At 34.6% G+C, this 26,439-nt stretch overlaps 1 pseudogene; it reads right to left on the reverse strand.

The window, feature by feature from the left end:
* Positions 1-9,897: 9,897 nt before the first annotated feature.
* LOC129053337 (deleted in azoospermia protein 1-like) overlaps positions 9,898-26,439 on the reverse strand; it is a 52,487-nt pseudogene continuing 35,945 nt past the window's right edge.

Consider the following 26,439-nt stretch of genomic DNA (forward strand, 5'->3'; position numbering starts at 1 on the left):
GTCCCTCAGCAAGGGAAATAATAAGCCATAAAATATTCAACTGATACAACTAAAAAGCAGTGAAAATAAATACAACCTGCAAGTCAACACGGATGAGTCTAACAATGTGCCAAAAAAAAAAAAAATTCAGTATATGTTCTCTTAAAGTTCAAAATCTTGTGAAAAGAAACATTTTATTCAGTAGATGATTAAACCAAAATTCAATTTAGTGGTTTCTTCTTCTTGGGGAGGAAGAGGGTGTGATCAGGGAGGGCACTTTTTTTAATTAATGAAATTTTCTATTTCTCAAGCCAACTTGGGTATTTATTATTCTTTAAATAAATATTTTTATACTTTTGAGTGAATTTAATGTGAAATTTTAAAACACAAAGACACATACAAAAAGAATATGGGTATCAAATGCCTAAGGCTGTCTCTGGAACTTGATCTCAACATATTTTTTGATATTGATTTGTTATTATCATTCTTGCTTAAAGATGTAAAAGGTAGTAGTAAATTCCACAGCAGGAAAAGGAGCAATGACATGCCATACTTTTCTAAGAACCATGGGTAATACTATTTGTGAAGTTTGTCAAGTGATTCAAAGGCATAGTTCTTCACTCCAGGAGGCAAACAGTGTTTCTGTCCTCACGATATCCACTCTGCCCCCTCCCACTGGAGCCTAGTCCCTCACCCTTGGCTTGCCTGCTCTTGGAACCCAGCTTTGCCTCTGTAGTCACTCCCTCCTGTCACTGATTTCTGGCCACAAGTCTTGGTTTTCAAACTTTTTGTTCCATCTATTTCAGCCCACTCATGAATTACTCTTGCCTGGGGACAGATGGCATTCCCAGGCACGGGCTTCGCAGGGAAAGATGAATTCGGTGAATTAAGCCAATGGAATCCTTTCTGAAAGTCATAATTGACCTGACAGGGCCGTTTCTATCCTAAATCCAGGGGTAGCTTGAGATGATATGATGAGAGCTCCACAACTGAGGCCATATTTCTCAAAGTATGTTACACTGGTCAGAATCACCTGGGGCACATGTTAAAAATGCAGATTACTGGGCCCATCCAGAGCATTAGCACAGGAGCATCTGAGAATGGGGCCCAGGATTTGGCCTCTGAAAAACACCCCTTATGATAGCTCTGATGCTCTTTGACTTCCCTGTAAAATTGGTATCTTGAGGAAACCTGCCCTATCAAATATTGAACTGATCTAAACATGGACACAACTTTGGATGCTGAGCATATGGGTTTGTGAAAGACACATCACCAACCAAAATGATGAGCAACCACCAAGTCATGTTCAGGGGGGAAAAAAAAAAGTGCAGGTCACACTTTTCTCAATATAGCCATTTTACTGCTTAAACACTGTTCAGATTTTACTCACAGTGAAGCTGCTCCAACACTAGGTAGGGGATCAGCATAGGTAAAAACGAAGAGAAAATGTCCTCTGCCTTTTAAATTACCTCTCTCCATTCTTATTGGCCTAGTCAGATTTATGGAGGGTGTGAAGGAGGCGGGGAGAGTCATATCAAAATTTTTACACAAATGTAGAAGGGCAGAGGGGACATGTCCACTTAAACAGCTGGCCTGGTTGTATCATTATCAACTGCCTTTCTTCTGAAGTTTCATCTAAGATTGAGCCAGAACAGAGTGTGTGTCTATCCATTTTATTTTGGGCAAAGATAATAGATGTGATTAGAACCTTAGTGTATTTTTGCTAGATTTTTCTATAAAAAGATCTGATTGAGGATTATGAAACCTCCAGTTTTCCAAAGTGCTTAAAATGTTATACTATTGCTTCAAATTTATAAGGAGTGTTCATGACCTGATTATCTCAGTCATGCAGGTATTTCTTCTATTGTTAAAGACCTAGTGAACTGGTTGGTATCTTGAAGTTTCATGTGGAAAAAGGCACATTCCTGGCATACAGCATTAATGAAGGTGCACATAAGATACAAAGCCTTGTCTTGGGAAAACGAACTAGAGACTTTAACTAGAAAACTGTTTCAGATCAGTTAAAAATGTAAAATATAGCGACCATAGAGTTTAATTGTACAGTGGTAGTTTCAACTTCTGTACCAAGAGACAATTTTTTTTTTTTTTTTTTTGCATTTTCTTGGGATTGGCCCACAGCTACAGCCATATTGGACAGATGTTTTTAACTCTAAGTGCAATGTTGAATTACCTATTATTTATTTGCTATGCAGATTGAATATTTTGCATGAGCATTCAAAAACATCTGTTCATAGTTTGAACTTATGTCTATTGTTTTCTACTACAAAATGTACTGTCTAAAGATGGAAAGTCCTGTCTTTAATGAGTGGTAAGGAATTTGCTCACAACAACCAGTTACATACAGAGACATACTACCCATGTTGGGAAGGGATAGATTACAGTTATCAAAATATGTACATGCTACTTTTCTCTCCCTTATGTTTCCCCACTTTCTCTATTGGCATCTTTGTGAAAGCAGGGTGGCATGCTGCCTTATCGTTGCTGCTCCTTATTACCCTCAACTGACAGCAAGGAAAGTAGGCAAGGCGATTAAGCAATGTGGCAGCCCATTTTTATCAGTTTACCTTCAAAAAAAGCCAAGAAAAATTTCGTGAAGAAGGGCTAGAGGTGCTTTATAACGAGGGAAGTGCTGTGGAGTATTTATTTTTAAGAGTCAATGACTTCCCTGCAAGACAGGTACTATCAATTTTGAAGTTATTTTGAATTAAAGGTAATCTGATTTTACATGAAGAAAAAACCAACACGCAGAATACACTCTTGGAGGTGACCAACCTTTTTAGAGCTGCTTGATTTCGCCATAACTTGAACTTTTTACAAAAAAGTGCTCAACTGTTATTTTTCAATTCCAAAGATTTTTGTGTTAATAATTTAATACGAAACTAGAAACAAGCTGGTGTAAAGCAACTATCTTAACGCATATGTAATCTAGTTTTGGGGTCTGAAAATACTGAAAACTTACTAGCTTCATCAGCTAGAACCAAATATTCTGGATAATCGGTAGTATGTATGTAACCACAGATATATGCAATCATAGATATATGCATATATAGACACATGTATACATATAGACACATATGCACATAAAAGAATTACCAATTTTTAGCCTATTATTGGACACTAAACATCACAATTTAATCTTTGGTGATGCACAAAGCACTGTTTGCTATCCTGCAGATCCTTGGAGTCAACTTTATGGTTATGAATCAGCAAGCTTACTAAGTAATGAAATACGAGAGTGTCTGAGGAGAGTTTCCTCTCCATTGGACTCAGCTTATAGAACTGAGTACCAACACTAGAGCTAGAAGAAGTGGTACTGATTTTTTTGATTGTATCCACATGAAGTACATGCAATATAAAAAATTTAAGCTCCATTAGGCAACTGCAATACCCCGAAATAAATGATCTAGAGACTAGGCCCAAAGTGTACAGTAGACAAAATGCTTCATAGCATCCAAAATGTGAGGGACCTTAGCCGTGAGATAGCAGAGTTGGATGTGTTCATCAGCATTCCTATTCCGCACTGCTGTGGATGCACCTCTTAAATTTATCTTTGTACCTACATTTGATTTTATGGGCTAACTCAGACAGATTAGTAAATTGAACTTTATACTTCTGCATTTTAAGAATTTAAGCTTGTTATACGAATTTAAACCTTGTTACACAGTTCCCACACAACTCCCCACCATTTTAGATTATTACATCAGAAAGCCAGAAACACTTTTGAAGAAAAAAAGTTTATTTTTATTCATTTATGCAAAGACAGTATCAGCAACAGGTAGCAGAAACATTTTTCTAAGTTCAGAATTAATTTTCCATTTTGAAAGGTTTAGGACTTAGTATCTCTTTTACCTTACGCTTTTAAATACTTCACTCCAACAAAGACAAAAATTTATTCCCTTACTTTTCCTTAAGGTCATATCGGAATAATCCGAATTAGCTCTTTAGAATATAGGTATCATTTATAGAAATCTGGAGATTTAATCACAGAATGATGTACATCAGAATGTTAAAGCACTAAAAAAACTATGGGTGATTTTTAATGGACAAATTCATAGTGCTTTTGATTTCTGAGGTGTAATAAAGCCCTCTTGAGAATTCTAAAGTTAAAATACTCTCTCCTTCAGATTCAGAATGAAAATGTTGAGAAATCATAGACCCCAGTGGGCATTACTAATATGGCCCATAGTAACTACATTAACTTAAGAGTCTCCATGTTTTAGGGAAGAAGCCATTGAAAGAAGGGCCAGAAAGCCACTTTAAACTCATGTCCATGGCAGATCAAATGATACTGATACAAATGTTTCCCTCAGAAAGGTATTATATCCCATTGCTACCATTCCACGGCTTGGCCCTTGAACTGCTCATACAGCTACTTCCATTCTTTACATCACCAGTCCTAAGAGCAAACCTCCTGAAAGACTAGTAAAAGAGGCTGGGAAAAAAAGACTGTGCGTATAGCAAAAGGGCTCTGGTGCTCTAGCTGTGTGGTCACAATATAAAATGAGGACACTACCTAATCTAGAAACAACATTAACTTTAACTCTAGCAGATTCTTAAGATATACTTACTAAACAACTTTCGTGATTTAGAAATATCAAAACTACCTATTTTGTCTCCTCTGGACATATTTTATTTTACAAAATGAAATATAACAGGCTAAACAACAAAAATAAAAATCTATTTATAGCAAGTAACTAATACTTCAATGTTTTTATAAAAGCAATTCCTGATTAATCTTTGAGTGACATAAAAAAGTTGCAGCGTTCTTTAATACCAGTTATTTTGCAAATTTCACATACAGCCATTAAGTTTAGCATTTCAAGGAACAAATTTTTTTTTTAATAAAAACGAAGAATGGTAACTCATTGAGAAGGTTATATACCTAGTAAAGTTTAGTTTGTCTCGGATTCTTTAAAAAAGTAGGCCCAGAATTTTAGTTACCTAATTACTATCCCAATCGAATTGGATATATATATATATGGATTCTAGATAAAAGATAACATACTTTGAACAAACATTATGATTCACTGACTGGACTGTTTGCTTAGAATCTGTTTTACTGGGTTTGGATAAGAAGACTTCAATAAAGCTAATTATACATTGAGTTCCACTGATTAAAAATGCAGTTTTAAAAATTCTGCTTTTCAGGTAAATTTCTAGATAAATCATAAATGCAAAGCTCAATACTGAAATACTGTACTGTTCACAGGTACTTCTTGGAGAAGTGAAATGCTTGTGTTCGGACTATCAAAATTCTTAGCTTTCAAATCAGGTTTTAAAAACTTGTTTTTGAAAATCAGTATTTGCTTTTAAACACTTAAAATGCAAATTTCATTTTTTTAAAAATCCTTGCAGATAAATCTTAACATTCTTTCAGTCTCAATTATTTTTTACTTTAAACTATATATTAAACACAGAACCAGGTTCTAAATAAACATCTAAGGAAGAACAGTTTCAATGTAAGATAAAACTAGAGAGTCTAATAATACAACTTATACAGAAAGTTTCAGTGTGATTTACCAAAATTCAGAATTTCTGTAACAGTGGAAAACTTTTAGCTTAATATTCAAAACCACCAACTTCCCACAAAACTAGACAGCTGAGAGGATCAAACAGATTTAAATACTGTCAAACTTCTTCTGAAGCGATGCACTCTTTTATCCTGGAAAAGACAGAAATAGTCCTTTTATTTTACCGAAAATTTCTGATGACTACTATGGGTCTGAAAGTCGTCAAAACTTAAACCGTTTGTTTTGAGTTTAAACATTACAAATAATAAGAAAAAAAGATGATTCTTTTCAGGAAGCATATTTGAACACTGGGATGATAAATGTACCAAGATGGCTAGTTTTATTAAACAGTTAAAAAAGAAATCAATAATTAAAGAAAACAAATTCCAGTAAACTCAGAAATAACAGGACTTAAACTCAGTATCATTTTATGTACTTCTTAGTTAATAATTTTGCAGTGATGTCCCAAAGACAGCTGGTAGAAAATGTAATTGTAAAAAATACTTTTTTTCACTAATTGAACTGCATTTAATAGCAACTACAGCTTGCGAACAGCTCTCCAATCTGAAAGTTCATGTTTTTAGATTAAAATATGTAAGTTTTGGCATTTAAAGACGTATCATTAACCTGTGAAGACGTGCCATTCTTTAGAAAGGAAGATAAAACTTTAAAATACATGCAAAACTTTATTTTCACTCTATGTTGCCTACAGACATGCAAAGAGAAGTGAGAGGCCTTACAAGGAGGAATGGGAATGAGTAAACGAGTAATAACATTTCCTTTTCTACAAAGCTGTGCCCTTTTTTTAAGACTTCAGTTTCATTTTCAGCCTTCATTTTTAAGGCTTCAGTTTCATTTCAAGCCATAAAAGTGGCTTCTGGAAGTTACCTCATCTGTCAAAAGAGTGATAATCTATTTAGGTTAAAATCTAGAAAACTGGACACCAACATGTATCTTCAGAGGTCATGTAGGAAGCAAGATTGTGAAAGGGCTGGATAATTAAGACAATGAAGAGTGAAATCAGCTATGGAAATTGTAAATACATTCAAAAATATCTCAGGCATTCTAATTCAATATAACAACATGCAGTCAATCAAAATAGGTCTAGATGTTAGACAACTGCAGGATGCCAACTTCTGATTCCTCTCCCAAATAAGCAGAAAACTCTGCAAGTTTCAAGGGGAGTCTTTTGTCTAACACCAGACTTGAGTTCTCAAGTTTTAAACTTGAGAACTCAAGTTTAAAAAAATATTTTCTGGGCCGGACATGGTGGCACACGCCTGTAATCCCAGCACTTCGGGAGGCTGAGGCAGGAGGATCACTTGAGCCCAGGAGTTGGGCACGGTGGCTCACGCCTGTAATCCCAGCATTTTGGGAGGCCAAGGCAGGCATGTCACAAGGTCAGAAGATCGAGACCATCCTGGCTAACAGGATGGAACCCCATCTTTACTAAAAACACAAAAAATTAGTTGGGCGTGGTGGCAGGTACTTATAGTCCCAGCTACTCGCGAGGCTGAGGCAGGAGAACGGCATGAACCTGGGAGGGAGCAGAGCTTGCAGTGAGCCACGATTGCACCACTGCACTCCAGCCTGGGTGACAGAGTGGGACTCTATCTCAAAAACAAAAACAAACAAACAAAAAAAACTTTTTAACTAGCTAAGTGTGGTGGTGCATGTCTGTAGTCCTAACTATTCGGGACGCTGAGGCAGAAGGATCCCTTGAGTGCAGGAGTATGAGGTTGTAGTAAGCTGTGATTGCGACACTGCACTCCAGCCTGGATGACCAAATGAGGTCACCTCAAAAAAAACAAAAAAACAAAAAAACACAATCTTTTTAACCAGCTAAGTGTGGTGGTGCAAGTCTGCAGTCCTAACTATTTGGGACGCTGAGGCAGAAGGATCCCTTGAGTGCAGGAGTTTGAGGTTGTAGTAAGCTGTGATTGCGACACTGCACTCCAGCCTGGATGACCAAATGAGGTCAACTCAAAAAAAAAACAAAACAAAAAAACAAAACAAAAACAAAAACAAAAACAAAACAAAACAAAACAAAAACACACGAAAGACTGTTTTCTGCTTTGAACATCATTTAAGTACTACTGCAGACACCAATGTAATCAGAACTTTGGGCAAGGTAAGCTGATGTACAATTCCAGTTCTTTCTTTTCTAAATTATACTATCTATGTAGAATGAAGCAACAAGAGAACAAATGTCAAATTTAAATATGTTTACTCCCTGTTGCAAAGATGTTAAGAACTTAATTCTGCTATGTGCCTCTACTCTTCTACATTATACAGATGATCCATAATACAACCTTTTAAAAAGTCTTAAGCTTCATCCCATATCCATTCACAGATGAAAAAAAGCTGGTTGTGTTTTAAGACACAAAGCGATGGTTAAACATTTTCTTTCTAATGTAAAGTGTGTAGCCAGTTTTGACAAATCTGGCAGTTCCACTAAAGGTTGAATATGACTTAGCAATTCCATTCCCAAGTATATACGCAAGAGAAGCAAGCACGTATGTCCACACAATAACTTGTACGTGAATGTTCACAGCATTATTTATAACAGCTAAAAAATGGAAATAATCCAAATGTCTTTAACAGATGAATGCATAAACAGAATAAAGTAATATCTACAAATGAAATGATGAAGTTCTGATAAGTGCTAGAATACTGATGAACCTTACAAACATTATGCTGAGTGAAAACATCCAGTCACAAAATGCCACATCATTATGTGTGATTCCATATACAAGAAATGTCCGCCACAGGAAAATCCTTAGAGGAAAAAAGTAAATTAGTGGTTGCCTGGGGATACACAAGTTCTGGGAAAATAGCAGGTGACTGCTAAGGTAGTGGGGTGATTTTTGGGGTGATTTAAATATTCTAAAATTGATTGTGGACATGGTTGCACAACCTTGAATATACGAAAAAACAGTGAAGTGCACACTTTAAATACATAAATTGTATTACTGCTATTATTTCAATAAAATTGTTACTTAAAAAACACCTTCCCTTTATTAACCATAGTATTTTTCTCCCACTGGGCTGACCAGGTTAGTTCTTTTTCATATTTATAGACTTAAAACCACAAGAACCCAGAAACCTTTAGTCCTGTACCTTCTCATTCTAGACTTGTAAAAACTAGAACCTTAATAAAAGATTTATCTATCCAACATGGATAGAAAGTGGGATCAGAAATCAGATCTTTCTGGAATTCAACTAGCCACATTCTCTTCCACTTCACCAACTCTGAATCAACCTTTCTTTCTTTCTACTGAACTTTTTACTGCTTCATTTTACCCCTTTTCTCCCTTCACACTGTTCAGGTGTATCATCTGAATAAACCATTTCTTTTCTTCTCTTTAGTCCAATACGCATGTATTAAGTTCTACTTTTCTTCTCTTTTTTTTATTTTTATTTTTTTTGAGAGAAAGGTCTCTCACTCTGTTGCCCAGGCTGGACTACAATGGCACGATCACGGCTCGGTGCAGCCTCAACTTTCCAGGCTCAAGCAATCCTCCTGCCTCAGACTCCTCTGGAGTAGTTGGGACTACAGGCATGTACTATCACAACTGGATGATTTTTGTATTTTTTTGTAGAGATGGTGTTTTGCCATGTTACCCAGGGTGGTCTCAAACTCCTGAGCTCAAGAAATCCACCCACCTCAGCCCCCAAGTGTTGGGATTACTGGCGTGAGCCACTGTACCCGGCCAAGATCTGCTTTCTGTATCTAAAATTTTCTTTTACTATTTGGTCATGGTAGTCAACTAACTCTCTTCTCTAGTAAACCCTTTCAATTACAAATTTCTGCTGCAGGGTTCTTCCCTAAATTCGACTACATATATATATCAAGGTTTGGCAGCAGAAAATATACTGCCAAGTAAAACCCACACTGGTTTACTGGGTTACAGTCAAATGCCAACAGTTCAATTAAATGCTCTAGGCCGAGCGCGGTGGCTCACGCCTGTAATCCCAGCACTTTGGGAGGCTGAGGCGGGCAGATCACGAGGTCAGGAGATAGAGAACATCCTGGCTAACACGGTGAAACCCCGTCTCTACTAAAAATAGAAAAAAATTAGCTGGGCGTGGTGGTGGGCGCCTGTAGCCCCAGCTACTTGGAAGGCTGAGGCAGGAGAATGGCATTAAGTAAACCCACGAGGTTGAGCTTGCAGCTTGCAGTGAGCCTAGATGGTGCCACCGCACTCCAGCCTGGGTGACAGAACGAGACTCCGTCTCAAAAAAAAAAAAATTCCTCTAAGAAATCTCAAAATACATGTACCACAAGGAAAACAGCTAACTTGAGAGGGAACAAGTGGGCTTTTTAATTATGCATACCATTCCTTTCATACCTTGAAGTAGTCATCTTGAGTAACAACAGAATTTATCAGTCTGCTCTCTGGATTAAACAGACAAGATACCACCATCTGTATGCTTCGGTCCACAGATTTCTGAAACACACAAGTTTTCAGTAATGTAAAGACAACTCGTTCTTTCACTCGCTCTTAATAAGGGTGTGTGTTTCTTTTATTTTGATGGTTTACTGAACATATTAGTTTATTTCTAAAGAAACGCAAAAAATGCTAAAAGAGGCTGGCAACAGTGGCTCACACCTGTAATGCCAGCATTTTGGGAGGCCGAGGCAGACAGATCACCTGAGATCAGGAGTTCAAGACCATCCTGGCCAACACGGCGAAACCCCTTCTCCACTAAAAAATACAAAAATTAGCTGGGTGGCGGGCGCCTGTAATTCCACCTATTCAGGAGGCTGAGGTAGGGAGAATTACTGGAACCTAGGAGACGGAAGTTGCAGTGAGCCGAGATCACACCACTGCACTCCCAGCCTGGGTGACACCGGAAGACCCTGTCTCAAAAAAAAAAAAAAAAAAAAAAATTTTCATAAAAATGTGATTTGTAATTCCTACCACATATCCTCAGTATGTAAGTTTTCTGACAAATCAAAGAATTATTTTAGAACCTTAGTGATACAATACTGGTTTAAAAAGCTCAGTTTGTTAAATCCCTAAGTGAACTCCAATGTTTCAAGAAAAAAAAAAAAAAAAAAACTCAGGACAAAACCTGCCAATTACACTGTAAGAGTATGTTTTAATATTTATTCACTATTTAAAATCCAATATCAAATCAAGGAATTTACACTCCAATGGGATTTCTTGGGTATTATACCTATTACCAGTACATCAACTACTTCCACACTCCCACCTATTTAACAGAACATATGTGATGCAAGAGTGACAGTATTGTTATTACAGAAATTTGCAGCAATGATAAAAAACAGAAACAACGCTGTCTATTTCAGTATTTGAATAATTACTCCTGACTTCACCACTGTTGGAAACTTCTGCCACATATAATGTTATGGAGAGAATGCTTACTTAAATAATATTTTTCACTGCTTAAGATCAAAACTGTGGTAAAAGAAAAGGGACATATAATTCATAGGAATTCTTCTTTTGAGTAGAATTCTAGAGGAAACCCTCCCATAGCATTCTTCCAAATCATATTAATACAGTATTTATTAAAGAATGGCTTTTTAAAATTAGTGGAACTGAAATACAGGAAACGACTGCTGAATCAGAAACTTTATGTATATACTGAATATTTGGGGTATCTGAAATTTCAACAACCTTCACATTAACTTCTGAGTATCGGTCCATTATTTAAGCTCCATGATTTATGGCTAACATCTTAAAATTTGGGCAAAAATGTTTGCTTCTCAAAAAAAGTTATTAAAACTAGAAAAAAACACAAAATACATATTTAAAAAAAATTCAAAGTTAGATGTTTGCCTTCTGTGGGCCATTTCCAGAGGGTGTGGTAGCTTCATGAATTGAGCATTCATTTGGCACAACATCACCTCCTGTATCAACTTCTCCACAGTGATAGTTAAGCGCTGAATAAGGCCTATATTTAAAATAATGAAAGTGTAATTAAACAGATACACAGATACGTTTAAAAGCTACTTATTTATTCCTCAAAAAGGTGAGCTGGTATCAAAAGTTTCAACGTAGGTTGTGTTGAAATTCAATTGGGCTACTTCAGAAACCTTGTTTTAAACGAAAAGTCGAAATACATTAAGGCAGCCTTTGGTTTTAAAATCTCTTCCAGGCATCAACATAATCAGAGGTAGAAGGATTCTAAGAAACAAAGGTAGTACGGGAGTGTTTGAGAATTTTAACACTTATTATATCCTTCAAATATCCGGTCGTGATGTAAGACAGCAGCTCTGGTGTATTCGAGGTAATACTCTAATTCCTCTTTAAGAGGAATTAATAGCAAAACATTTTATTCCGATTCCTCTTTAAGAGAAATTAATAGCAAAACATTTCGGTTTCTCTTCAACAAATTTTTTATGGCTAGTAAAGCCAGAGGCATATTCTAGGCAGATACATGCTAATTCTAAAGCCAAGTTAATACTACCATTCCTGGATTATATGGTCTATCAACAAGTAACAGAACACTTATCATTATGTGGACCAGCTACTGTTTCAGCACACAAAAACCTGAGAGACAAAAAGGCACTGTTGCTCCCATGGGAGTTTACAATTGGGTTAAAGTAACAAAACATAAAACATTAATATAAAGAACCATTTAAAAATATCTATAGGCATATATGGCATAGAAAAAAAAGTCAGGAAAGATGAGGAAGTGTATGTTTCATTAATTTCACTTTACTCCATAACCCCTTTTGCTCCCCAACAGGCCATTGTGGTGGCATCTTAAAAAAAAAAAAAAAAAAGAAGGAAACCAAAACTATTAAAATATTCTTACACATTTTAAAACACTCATGAGATACACAATATTGAAGCACTTATCATGCTGGCTCCTTTGTTACTAAAATGAAAGAAACAGAGTAGAAAAAAGAAGTACTTTATGTTTCTAACCCCTGACGTTCTTGTTACTTTTATATGTAAAACCTCGCCATTTTCCCAATTTTCTGGAGTTGGCATTGTGGAAATCTCAAGGATACGAGTTCTTTCAATTTATTACTTATCACCATAGATATGATTATGGGTCACAGATATAGTCACATCTATGAAAAGAGGCCCAGAGAACTACTATCATGAAGCAGCAAGCTAAAATAGAAATATAATTGGAATTCTGTGCTCTAAGAATGGGATGATAATTTTATTTCACTCTATCTCCCTAAACAATTGATGAAAGTCAGTCTGGATGTTTCAGCTATTTGACAGTGAAGATGAAAAACTACATGCTGAAATACAGAAGGGGACAATGAATCTCAGAAAACTGTTTCACAGAGAATCTCAGAAAACTGTTTTACAGAAAAGTTATCGCTAACTATATTCCTGTCACAATGTTAATCCATTACTTCTAAATAATACAGAGGGCTTCATTCTAGACCAATTGCAAGTGTTTTCCTAAATTTTAGGTACACTTCACTAGTTTAAAATGACACACTATTCAGGAAACTTGTATAAACAACTTAAAGGGCTCAACAGTATCTGAAAATAAATCATTTTACTCCCTCTTCAGTTACCTGATAATTATATACAGGCAACTGATACCCAGTGGTGACCTGACCTGGTGAATCTGGGTAAGATATGTCTGAAAGTAAGTTTACAGAAAGAATGAATACGGTAAAACATCTTTTTAAATTAGAAAGAAATATTATTCCCAAAATTTAAAAAAAAAATGAAAAACTTTAAAATATTTGTTACTTTTCTAAATACAACAATGCGGAATTCTAAATGAATGAATCACTTTAGGAAGAAAGAAATATTCTCTATCAAGTGCTAAGCCCCTTTGGGTGGGGCAGGGGAACACACAAATGACAAAAGTAGTGACTATTTCACCAGGCAAAGTTTACCTAACTTACACTGTGTACTTACGCCCACCCAGAAGTTATTTCTTACACTGCTGATAAGGCTCCATTAAGACAGATGTCAATGTAAGTTAAGTTAATACATTTGCTATTTCTTTGTCAATATACTTCCAGATAGTTTTGTTGTTTGACAATACTACACGGTAATATGTAGTTCTCCTACAGATGTTATGTTTTTTTCTGTACTTCATTTCGAAAAACTAAGGGCAGTATACAATCCAAAACTGGAGAAGGACAGTACAATGTCTTATATGTTTCAATAAATACTTATTGTATGAAAACATATAGGAAGCAGCATACATGAATACACCCAGATTCAGTAACGGCTCACTGTAAATGTTAGAAACAAGTAGGGCTTTTTCTCTAGCCATTGTTCAGAGAAGAAAAAAGAAGAAGAGGTATAATCCTACACATTTCAAGTACATGCAGAATGTCAATAAATGAGAGACACTGAAGAACTATTTCACTACTATTTTGTTACTTTATTTTCCATCAAAGAAAATGTCTTTTCAACTAACACATAAAGAGAATGGACTAAGAAGAAAATAAACGTTATTTATCACCAATAAGTGATAGAGTATGTCAAATCCTACTTTAAATATCAAAGTAATCAGGATCGGAGAAATTACATGCCAGAAATTCACAGGATTTATAGGTATAGTAAACGACATCAGAAATCTATACATTCCAGAACCAGAATATACCCAGAAGTCAGCAGTTTATATGAGGTGGCATCTGGAAATCATTGCAAGTAAAGAAGAGCTAGATTAATCGCTATCCTTAAAGAATAAACTAGGCAGAAACATCAGAACAGCTGCTTTCTAATATTTTCGGAACTAGGTATAAGGGGGGAAAGAAGCTCAGGTGTTTTAGAGGTAATACTCTTTTTTATTCCTACTCTTATTTAAGAGTAATTAACAGCAAAACATTTCTGTTTCTCTTCAACAAGTTTTTTGTGGCTGGTAAAGCCAGAGGCAGACCCTAGGCAGATACATGCTAATTCTAAAGTAACATTAATACTATCTTTCTTAGATTACACAGTCTATCAACAAGTAACTGAACACTTATTATGTGGACCAGCCACTGCTTAAGCACACAAAAACCTGAGAGAGAAAAAGGCACTGTTGTGCCCATGGGAGACTGCAACTGGGTTAAAAAGAAAGTAACAAAATGTAACACATTAATATAAAGAACCATTTAAAAATACTTATAGGCATATATGATATGGAAAATAATCCAGAAAGAACAGGAAGTGCATGGTAGGCTAATTCACTTTACCCGAGGTACAACCTACCTCCTTTGCTCCGCAACAGGCCACTGCAGTGGCATCTTAAAAAAAAACAAAACAAAAAAAACAAAACAAAAGAAAAAACAGGAAATCAAAATTACTCAAATATTCCTAAACATTTTCAAAAACACATGATATATATAATATTGAAGTACTTATACTGGCTCCTTTGTTATTATAATAAAAGAAACGGAATGGAAAAAAGAAGTGCTTTATGGTTCTAATCCCTGATATTCTTGTTACTTCCACATATAAATATAAAACCTCACCTTTTCCCCAATTTTTTGGATTTGGCATTGTGGAAATCTCAAAGATGTTACTACTTTCAATTTATTATGACAGATATGATTATTGGTCATAGATAGAGTCCTATCTACTATGAAAAGAGAACCAGACAACAACTGTGGTGAAGCAGCCTGCTAAAATGAAACTATAATTTGAATTACGTGCTCTAAGAATTGGGTAATAATTTTATTCACTCTATATCCCTAAAAAATTCATGAAAGTCATTCTGGATGTTTCATTCAGCTATTTGACAGCAAAGATGAAAACTATATCCTGAAATATAGAAGGGCCAAATCTCAGAAAACTCTTCTACAGAAAAGTTATTGCCAAGTATAGTCCTGTCAAAATATTATTCCATTACTTCTAAGTAATACATAGGTCTTCATTCTAGACTTATTCTAAGTGTTTTCTTAAATTTTACCTATACTTCACTAGTTTAAAATGACAAACTATTCAGGAAATTTGTATCAACAACTTTAAGGCCTCGATAATATCTGAAAGCAAATATTTTACTCCTTACATTACCTGATAATTATATACAGGCAACTGATATCCAGTGGTGACCTGAATTGGTGAATTTGGATAAGCAGGAAATGCCTGAAAATAAAGGTTACAGAAAAAAATGAATACGGTAAACCGTTTTTTAAAATTAGAAAGAAATACAATTCCCAATATAACAAAAATATGAAAAACTTTGAAACAGTAATTGTTTTTCTATGTACAGCAATGCAGATTTCTAAATGACTGACTTTATGAAGAAATAAAAATTCTCTTGTCAAGTGCTACCCTTTGGGTGGGGAGGGGGAAGAGACAAATGACAAAAGAAGTGACTATTTCACCAGCCAAAGTTTACCTTATATATACCGGGTACTTATGCCCACCCAGAAGTTATTTCTTACACTGGTGATAAGGCTCCACTTAGACAGATTGCAATGTAAGTTAAATTAACACATTTGCTATCTCCCTGTAAAAATATTGCTAGACTGTTTTGTATTAGACAATATTATAGGGTAACATGTAGTTCTATAGATGTTATGGCTTTTATTGTACTTCATTCCGAAAAACTAAGTGCAGTCTATAATCCAATAGTGCAGAAGAGACAGTATGTCTTGTATGTTTCAATAAATTCTTATTGTTTGAAAACATACAGGCAGCAGCATACATGAATACACCCAGATTCAGTAATGGCTCACAGTCAATGACACAAACAAGTAGGGCTTTTTTTCTAGCCACTGTTCAGAGAAGGAAAAAGAAGAGGTATACCATACATGTTTCAAGCACGTGGAAAATGTCAACAAATTAGAGACACTGCACAACTGGTTCACTATTATTTTGTTACTTTATTTTCCATCAAAGAATATGTCTTTTAAACTAACGCATAAATAAAATAGACTAAGAAGAATACAAACGCTATTTATCAACAGTAAGTGATAGAGTATGTCAAATCCTACTTTAAATATCAATGTAAGCAGGATCAGAGAAATCAGATGCCAGAAGCTCACGCGATTTATATATATATATCAAACCACATCGGAAATCTACCCATTCCAGAACCAGAATATATCCAGAAGTCAGCAATTTACATGAGGAGGCATCTGGAAATCATTTCAAATAAAGAGTAGCTAGATGAACTGCTAAACTTACGGAAGAATAAAGTGGGCAGACACGTAAGGAGAGCTGCTTTCATGCACTTTAGGAACTGGTTATAAGGGGGGAAAGCAGCTCAGGTGGTTTAGAGGTAATACTCTTGTTTATTCCTATTCTTATTTAAGAGTAATTAACAGCAAAGCATTTCTGTTTCTCTTCTACAAATGTTCTATTGCTGGTAAAGCCAGAGGCAGATTCTACGCAGATACATACTAATTCTAAAGCCACGTGAATACTACCTTTCTTTGATTATATAGTCTATCACTATGTGGACCTGCCATTGCTTAAGCACATAAAAACCTGAGAGCAAAAAAGGCACTGTTGCTCCCATTGGAGTTTATAATCGGGTTAACAAGAAAGTAAAAAAACAAATAAATAAAACATTAATATAAAGAATCATTTAAAAATATTTATAGGCACACATGACATGGAAAAAAATCAAGAATGAACAGGAAGTGTACGTTTGGCTAATTCACTTAATGTCAAGTACAACACAATCCCTTTGCTCTCCAACAGGCCACTATGGTGGCATCTTTAAAAACAAACAAACAAACAAACAAACAAAAAAAACGGACACCAAAACTATTAAAATATTCCTACACATTTTCAAAAACACATGAGAAACACAATATTGAAGTACTTATCCTGCTGTCTCCTTTTTCATTATAATAAAAGTAACACAATGGAAAACATAAGTACTTTATGTTTTTAGTCCATGACATTCTTGTTACTTTTATATATGAAACTTCACCTTTCTCCAAATTTTCTGGAGTTGGCAATGTGGAAACTTCTAAGATAGTAGCTCTTTCAGTTTATCACCATAGATATAATTATGGGTCATAGACATAGTCCTATCTATGAAAAGAGATCCAGAGAATTACCACCGTGAAACAGCCAGCTAAAATGAAAATATAATTGGAATTCTGTGCTCTAAAAAGTGGATCATAATTTTACTTCACTCTATCTCCCTAACAAAATTCAGCAAAGTCAACTTTGGATGTTTCATTCAGTTATTTGACAGCAAAGATGAAAACTACAATCCAGAAATGAAGAAGGGGACACCAAATCTCAGAAATCTGTTCTACAGAAAAGTTACTGCCAAGTATATTCCTGTCAAAATATTACTTCATTACTTCTAAATAAGACAGAGGTCTTCATTCTACACTAATTCTAAGTGTTGCCTTAAATTTTAGGTACACTTCACTAGTTTAAAATGACAAATTATTCAGGAAATTTGTATAAACAAGTTAAAGGCCTCTATAATATCGGAAAGCAAATCATTTTACTTCCTCTTACATTACCTGATAATTATATACAGGCGACTGATATCTAGTGATGACCTGAACTGGTGCATTTGGATAAGTACGATATGCCTGAAAATAAATTATACAGAAAGAATGAATTAATAAGGTAAAACTTTTTTTTTAATTAGAAAGAAATATTCCCAGCAGAACAAAACTATGAACAACATTGAAATACTAATTATTTTTCTATATACAACAATGCAGAATTGTAAATGACTGACTGATTTATGAAGAACGTATTATTCTCGGTCAAGTCCTACAGTTGGGCGTGGAGGGGGAACAGACAAATGACAAAAGAATTGGCTATTTCACCAGGCAAAGTTAACCTTACTTACATTGTGTACTTATGCCCACCCAGAAGTTATTTCTTACACTGGTGATAAGGCTGCATTAAGACAGAGTTCAATGTAAGTTAAATTCATACATTTGCTATTTCCCTGTAAAAATGCTTCCGGACTGATTTGTGTTTGACAATACTATAAGGTAATATGTAGTTCTACAGAATTTATGGCGTTTTCCGTACTTTACGTTGAAAAACTAAGTGCAGTATATAATCCAATACTGGAAAAGAGACAGTATAAAGTCTCATATGTTTCAATAAATACTAATTGTTTGAACACATATAGGTACGCAGCAGGCATGAATACACCCAGATTCGGTAATGGCTCACAGTAAATGTTAGAAGTAGGGCTTTTATTCTAGCCATTGATGAGGTATACCGTACATGTTTCAAGCACAGGGAAAACGTCAACAAATGAGAAACACTGAATAACTATTTCACTACTATTCTGTTACTTTATTTTCCATCAAAGAAAATGTCTTTTCAACTAAGATATAAATAAAATGAACTAAGAAGGAAATAAACATTATTTATCACCAATACGCGACAGAATATGTCAAATCTACTTTAAATAGCAAAGTAACAAGGATCAGAGACACTACCCGCTAGAAACTGATGGGATTTACAGATATCTAAAACTATCAGAAATCTACCCATTCCAGAATCAGAATATATCCAGAAGTCAGCAATTTATATGCAGAGACATCTGGAAATCATTTCAAATAAAGAATAGCTGGATTAATTGCTAAACTTAGAGAAGAATAAAGTAGGCAGACACATGAGAAGAACTGCTTTCAAATATTTTAGTTACATGGGGGAAAGCAGCTCAGGTGTTATAGAGGTAATGCTCTTTTTAATCCTATTCTTCTTTAAGGGTAATTAACAGAAAAACATTTCTGTTTCTCTTTATCAAATTTTTTATGCTTGGTAAATCCAGACGCAGATTCTAATCAGATACATGCTCTTCTAAAGCCAAATTAATACTACCGTTCTTAGGTAAAGCCACATTAGGACTACCTTTCTTACATTAAATAATCTACCAACAAGTAACTGAACACTTGTCATTACGTGGATAAGCCATTGCTTAAGCATACAAAATCTGAGAGAGAAAAAGGCACTGTTGCTGCCATGGCAGGTTAAAAAGAAAGTAACAAAACGTAACACATTAATATAAAGGATGATTTAAAATATTTATAGGCACATATGACACACAAAAATCAAGAAAGAAGAGGAAGTATATGTTTCACTAATTCGCTTTACCAGAGGAACAACATAACTCCTTTGCGCCCCAACAGGCCAGTGCAGTGGAATCTTTTTTTTAAAAAAAAAAAAAGTAACCAAAATTATGTAAATACTCCTACACATTTTCAAAAACCCGTGAGTTACATAATATTGAAGTATTTATCATGATGGCTCCTTTGTTATAACGAAAGAAACAGAATAGAAAAAAAGAAGTACTTTAGGTTTCTAATCCCTGAAGTTCTTGTTGTTACTTCTACATGGAAAACCTCAATCTTCCCAATTTTCTGGAAATAGAATTGTAGCATCCTCAAAGATATTAATTCTTTGAATTTGTTACCACACATATGATTACGGGTCATAGATAAGAGTTGTATCGTTGAAAACAGACCCAGACAACTACTACCATGAAACAGCAAGCTAAAATAAAAATACAATTGGAATTCTGTGCTCTAAGAATTGGGTAAAGCTTTTATTTCACTTTATATCTCTGCAAGATTCATGAAAGTCAGCCTGGATGTTTCAGCTCTTTGACAGCAAAGATAAAATACATGCTGAAACAAAGACGGAAACACAAATCTCAGAAATTGTTCTACAGAAAAGTTATTGCTGAGTACACTCCTGTCAAAATCTTATTTCATCACTTCTAAGTAACACAGAGGTCCTCATTACACGAATTCTAAGTGATTTCTTAAATTTTAGGTACATTTCACTACTTTAAAATGACAAATTATTCAAGCAAGTTGTATAAACAAGTTGGAAGGCCTCAGTAGTAGCTGAAAGTAAAACATTTTACTCCCTCTTCAATTACCTGATAATTATATACAGGCAACTGATATCCAGGGATGACAGAATTTATAGATGTAAATTGACCTGGTGAATCTGGATAAGTAGAATAAGCCTGAAAATAAAGTTGACAGAAAGAATGAATTAATACGGTAAAACGTTTTTTTAAATAGAAAGAAATACAATTCCTAATATAACAAAAATATGAAAAACCTTGAAACAGTAATTGTTTTTCTACGTACAGCAATGCAGATTTCTAAATGACTGACTTTATGAAGAAATAAAAATTCTCTTGTCAAGTGCTACCCTTTGGGTGGGGAGGGGGAAGAGACAAATGACAAAAGAAGTGACTATTTCACCAGCCAAAGTTTACCTTATATATACCGGGTACTTATGCCCACCCAGAAGTTATTTCTTACACTGGTGATAAGGCTCCACTTAGACAGATTGCAATGTAAGTTAAATTAACACATTTGCTATCTCCCTGTAAAAATATTGCTAGACTGTTTTGTATTAGACAATATTATAGGGTAACATGTAGTTCTATAGATGTTATGGCTTTTATTGTACTTCATTCCGAAAAACTAAGTGCAGTCTATAATCCAATAGTGCAGAAGAGAAAGTATGTCTTGTATGTTTCAATAAATTCTTATTGTTTGAAAACATACAGGCAGCAGCATACATGAATACACCCAGATTCAGTAATGGCTCACAGTCAATGACACAAACAAGTAGGGCTTTTTTTCTAGCCACTGTTCAGAGAAGGAAAAAGAAGAGGTATACAATACATGTTTCAAGCACGTGGAAAATGTCAACAAATTAGAGACACTGCACAACTGGTTCACTATTATTTTGTTACTTTATTTTCCATCAAAGAATATGTCTTTTAAACTAACACATAAATAAAATAGACTAAGAAGAATACAAACGCTATTTATCAACAGTAAGTGATAGAGTATGTCAAATCCTACTTTAAATATCAATGTAAGCAGGATCAGAGAAATCAGATGCCAGAAGCTCACGCGATTTATATATATATATCAAACCACATCGGAAATCTACCCATTCCAGAACCAGAATATATCCAGAAGTCAGCAATTTACATGAGGAGGCATCTGGAAATCATTTCAAATAAAGAGTAGCTAGATGAACTGCTAAACTTACAGAAGAATAAAGTGGGCAGACACATAAGGAGAGCTGCTTTCATGCACTTTAGGAACTGGTTATAAGGGGGGAAAGCAGCTCAGGTGGTTTAGAGGTAATACTCTTGTTTATTCCTATTCTTATTTAAGAGTAATTAACAGCAAAGCATTTCTGTTTCTCTTCTACAAATGTTCTATTGCTGGTAAAGCCAGAGGCAGATTCTACGCAGATACATACTAATTCTAAAGCCACGTGAATACTACCTTTCTTTGATTATATAGTCTATCACTATGTGGACCTGCCATTGCTTAAGCACATAAAAACCTGAGAGCAAAAAAGGCACTGTTGCTCCCATTGGAGTTTATAATCGGGTTAACAAGAAAGTAAAAAAACAAATAAATAAAACATTAATATAAAGAATCATTTAAACATATTTATAGGCACATATGACATGGCAAAAATCAAGAATGAACAGGAAGTGTACGTTTGGCTAATTCACTTAACGTCAAGTACAATATAATCCCTTTGCTCTCCAACAGGCCACTATGGTGGCATCTTTAAAAAAACAAAAAACAAAACAAAAAAAAAAACGGACACCAAAACTATTAAAATATTCCTACACATTTTCAAAAACACATGAGAAACACAATATTGAAGTACTTATCCTGCTGTCTCCTTTTTCATTATAATAAAAGTAACAGAATGGAAAACTTAAGTACTTTATGTTTTTAGTCCATGATATTCTTGTTACTTTTATATATGAAACTTCACCTTTCTCCAAATTTTCTGGAGTTGGCAATGTGGAAACTTCAAAGATAGTAGCTCTTTCAGTTTATCACCATAGATATAATTATGGGTCATAGACATAGTCCTATCTATGAAAAGAGATCCAGAGAATTACCACCGTGAAACAGCCAGCTAAAATGAAAATATAATTGGAATTCTGTGCTCTAAAAAGTGGATCATAATTTTACTTCACTCTATCTCCCTAACAAAATTCAGCAAAGTCAACTTTGGATGTTTCATTCAGTTATTTGACAGCAAAGATGAAAACTACAATCCAGAAATGAAGAAGGGGACACCAAATCTCAGAAATCTGTTCTACAGAAAAGTTACTGCCAAGTAAAATATTACTTCATTACTTCTAAATAAGACAGAGGTCTTCATTCTACTCTAATTCTAAGTGTCGCCTTAAATTTTAGGTACACTTCACTAGTTTAAAATGACAAATTATTCAGGAAATTTGTATAAACAAGTTAAAGGCCTCTATAATATCGGAAAGCAAATCATTTTACTTCCTCTTACATTACCTGATAATTATATACAGGCGACTGATATCTAGTGATGACCTGAACTGGTGCATTTGGATAAGTACGATATGCCTGAAAATAAATTATACAGAAAGAATGAATTAATAAGGTAAAACTTTTTTTTAATTAGAAAGAAATATTCCCAGTAGAACAAAAATATGAAAAACATTGAAATACTAATTATTTTTCTATATACAACAATGCAGAATTGCATATGACTGACTGAGTTATGAAGAATGTATGATTCTCGGTCAAGTCCTACGGTTGGGCGTGGAGGGGGAACAGCAAATGACAAAAGAACTGGCTATTTCACCAGGCAAAGTTAACCTTACTTATATTGTGTACTTATGCCCACCCAGAAGTTATTTCTACACTGGTGATAAGGCTACATTAAGACAGAGTTCAATGTAAGTTAAATTAATACATTTGCTATTTCCCTGTAAAAATGCTTCCGGACTGATTTGTGTTTGACAATATTATAAGGTAATATGTAGTTCTACAGAATTTATGGCGTTTTCTGTACTTTATGTTGAAAAACTAAGTGCAGTATATAATCCAATACTGGAAAAGAGACAGTATAAAGTCTCATATGTTTCAATAAATACTAATTGTTTGAACACATATAGGTACGCAGCAGGCATGAATACACCCAGATTCGGTAATGGCTCACAGTAAATGTTAAAAGTAGGGCTTTTATTCTAGCCATTGTTCAGAGAAGGAAAAACAAGATGAGGTATACCGTATGTGTTTCAAGCACAGGGAAAACGTCAACAAATGAGAAACACTGAATAACTATTTCACTACTATTCTGTTACTTTATTTTCCATCAAAGAAAATGTCTTTTCAACTAAGATATAAATAAAATGAACTAAGAAGGAAATAAGCGTTATTTATCACCAATAAGTGACAGAATATGTCAAATCTACTTTAAATAGCAAAGTAACAAGGATAAGAGACGCTACCCGCTAGAAACTGATGGGATTTACAGATATCTAAAACTATCAGAAATCTACCCATTCCAGAATCAGAATATATCCAGAAGTCAGCAATTTATATGCAGAGGCATCTGGAAATCATTTCAAATAAAGAATAGCTGGATTAATTGCTAAACTTAGAGAAGAATAAAGTAGGCAGACACATGAGAAGAACTGCTTTCAAATATTTTAGTTACATGGGGGAAAGCAGCTCAGGTGTTATAGAGGTAATGCTCTTTTTAATCCTACTCTTCTTTAAGAGTAATTAACAGAAAAACATTTCTGTTTCTCTTTATCAAATTTTTTATGCTTGGTAAATCCAGACGCAGATTCTAATCAGATACATGCTCTTCTAAAGCCAAATTAATACTACCGTTCTTAGGTAAAGCCACATTAGGACTACCTTTCTTACATTAAATAATCTACCAACAAGTAACTGAACACTTGTCATTACGTGGATAAGCCATTGCTTAAGCATACAAAACCTGAGAGAGAAAAAGGCACTGTTGCTGCCATGGCAGGTTAAAAAGAAAGTAACAAAACGTAACACATTAATATAAAGGATGATTTAAAATATTTATAGGCACATATGACACACAAAAAATCAAGAAAGAAGAGGAAGTATATGTTTCACTAATTCGCTTTACCAGAGGAACAACATAACTCCTTTGCGCCCCAACAGGCCAGTGCAGTGGAATCTTTTTTTTAAAAAAAAAAAAAGTAACCAAAATTATGTAAATACTCCTACACATTTTCAAAAACCCGTGAGTTACATAATATTGAAGTATTTATCATGATGGCTCCTTTGTTATAATGAAAGAAACAGAATAGAAAAAAAGAAGTACTTTAGGTTTCTAATCCCTGAAAGTTCTTGTTGTTACTTCTACATGGAAAACCTCAATCTTCCCAATTTTCTGGAAATAGAATTGTAGCATCCTCAAAGATATTAATTCTTTGAATTTGTTACCACACATATGATTACGGGTCATAGATAAGAGTTGTATCGTTGAAAACAGACCCAGAGAACTACTACCATGAAGCAGCAAGCTAAAATAAAAATACAATTGGAATTCTGTGCTCTAAGAATTGGGTAAAGCTTTTATTTCACTTTATATCTCTGCAAGATTCATGAAAGTCAGCCTGGATGTTTCAGCTCTTTGACAGCAAAGATAACAAAATACATGCTGAAACAAAGACGGAAACACAAATCTCAGAAATTGTTCTACACAAAAGTTATTGCTGAGTACACTCCTGTCAAAATCTTATTTCATCACTTCTAAGTAACACAGAGGTCCTCATTACACGAATTCTAAGTGATTTCTTAAATTTTAGGTACATTTCACTACTTTAAAATGACAAACTATTCAAGCAATTTGTATAAACAAGTTGAAGGCCTCAATAGTAGCTGAAGGTAAAACATTTTACTCCCTCTTCAATTACCTGATAATTATATACAGGCAACTGATATCCAGGGATGACGGAATTTATAGATATAAATTGATCTGGTGAATCTGGATAAGTAGAATAAGCCTGAAAATAAAGTTGACAGAAAGAATGGATTAATACGGTAAAACATTTTTTTTAATAGAAAGAAATATCATACCCAATATAACAAAAATATGAAAAACTTTGAAACAGTAATTGTTTTTCTACGTACAGCAATGCAGATTTCTAAATGACTGACTTTATGAAGAAATAAAAATTCTCTGTCAAGTGCTACCCTTTGGGTGGGGAGGGGGAAGAGACAAATGACAAAAGAAGTGACTATTTCAGCAGCCAAAGTTTACCTTATATATACCGGGTACTTATGCCCACCCAGAAGTTATTTCTTACACTGGTGATAAGGCTCCATTAGGATAGATTTCAACGTAAATTAAATTCATACATTTGCTATTTCTTTGGCAAAATACTTCTAGATTGTTTGGTATTTGACAACATTATAGGGTAATACTGTAGTTCTTCGACAGATGTTACGGCTTTCTCTATACTTCATTTCCACAAATTAAGGGCAGTATATAGCCATAACTGGAAAAGAGACAGTATAACGTCTTCTACGTTTCAATAAATTCTTACTGATTAAAAACATACAGGTAGCAGCATTCATGAATATACCCAGATTCAGTAATGGCTCACCGTAAATGCTAGAAACACGTAGGGCTTTTCTTCTAGTCATTGCTCAGAGAAGGAAAAAAGAAGAAGAGGTGTACCCTACACGTTTCAAGTACATGGAAAATGTCAACATATGAGAGACACTGAAGAACTATTTCACTACTATTTTGTTACTTTATTTTCCATCAAAGAAAAGGTGTTTTAAACACACACTGAAATAAGAGGAACGAAGAACAAAATAAATGTTATTTATCACCAGTAAGTGACAAACGATGTCAAATCTCACTTTAAACATCAAAGCAACCAGCATCAGAGAAATGACATGCCAGAAACTCACGGGATTTACAGATAGAGTAAAAGAGATCAGAAATCTACCCATCCCAGAACCAGAATATATCCAGAAGTCAGCAATTTATATGACGAGGCATCTGGAAAGCACTGCAAGTAAAGAATAGCTAGGTTAACCGCTAACCTTAGAGAACAATAAACTAGGCAGACACATAAGGAGAGCTGCTTCCAAATACTTTAGCAACTAGTTACATAGGGTGAAAAAGGAAGAGACAGGAAGAGATTTGTTCATGTGTCTAAAGAGGTCATTTCTGAGAGAAAGCCTTGCAAAGTATATAGAAGATTTTTAGCTCAA

The sequence above is a fragment of the Pongo abelii genome, chromosome Y (genome assembly GCF_028885655.2).
Source record: "Pongo abelii isolate AG06213 chromosome Y, NHGRI_mPonAbe1-v2.0_pri, whole genome shotgun sequence".
Lineage (NCBI taxonomy): Eukaryota > Metazoa > Chordata > Mammalia > Primates > Hominidae > Pongo > Pongo abelii.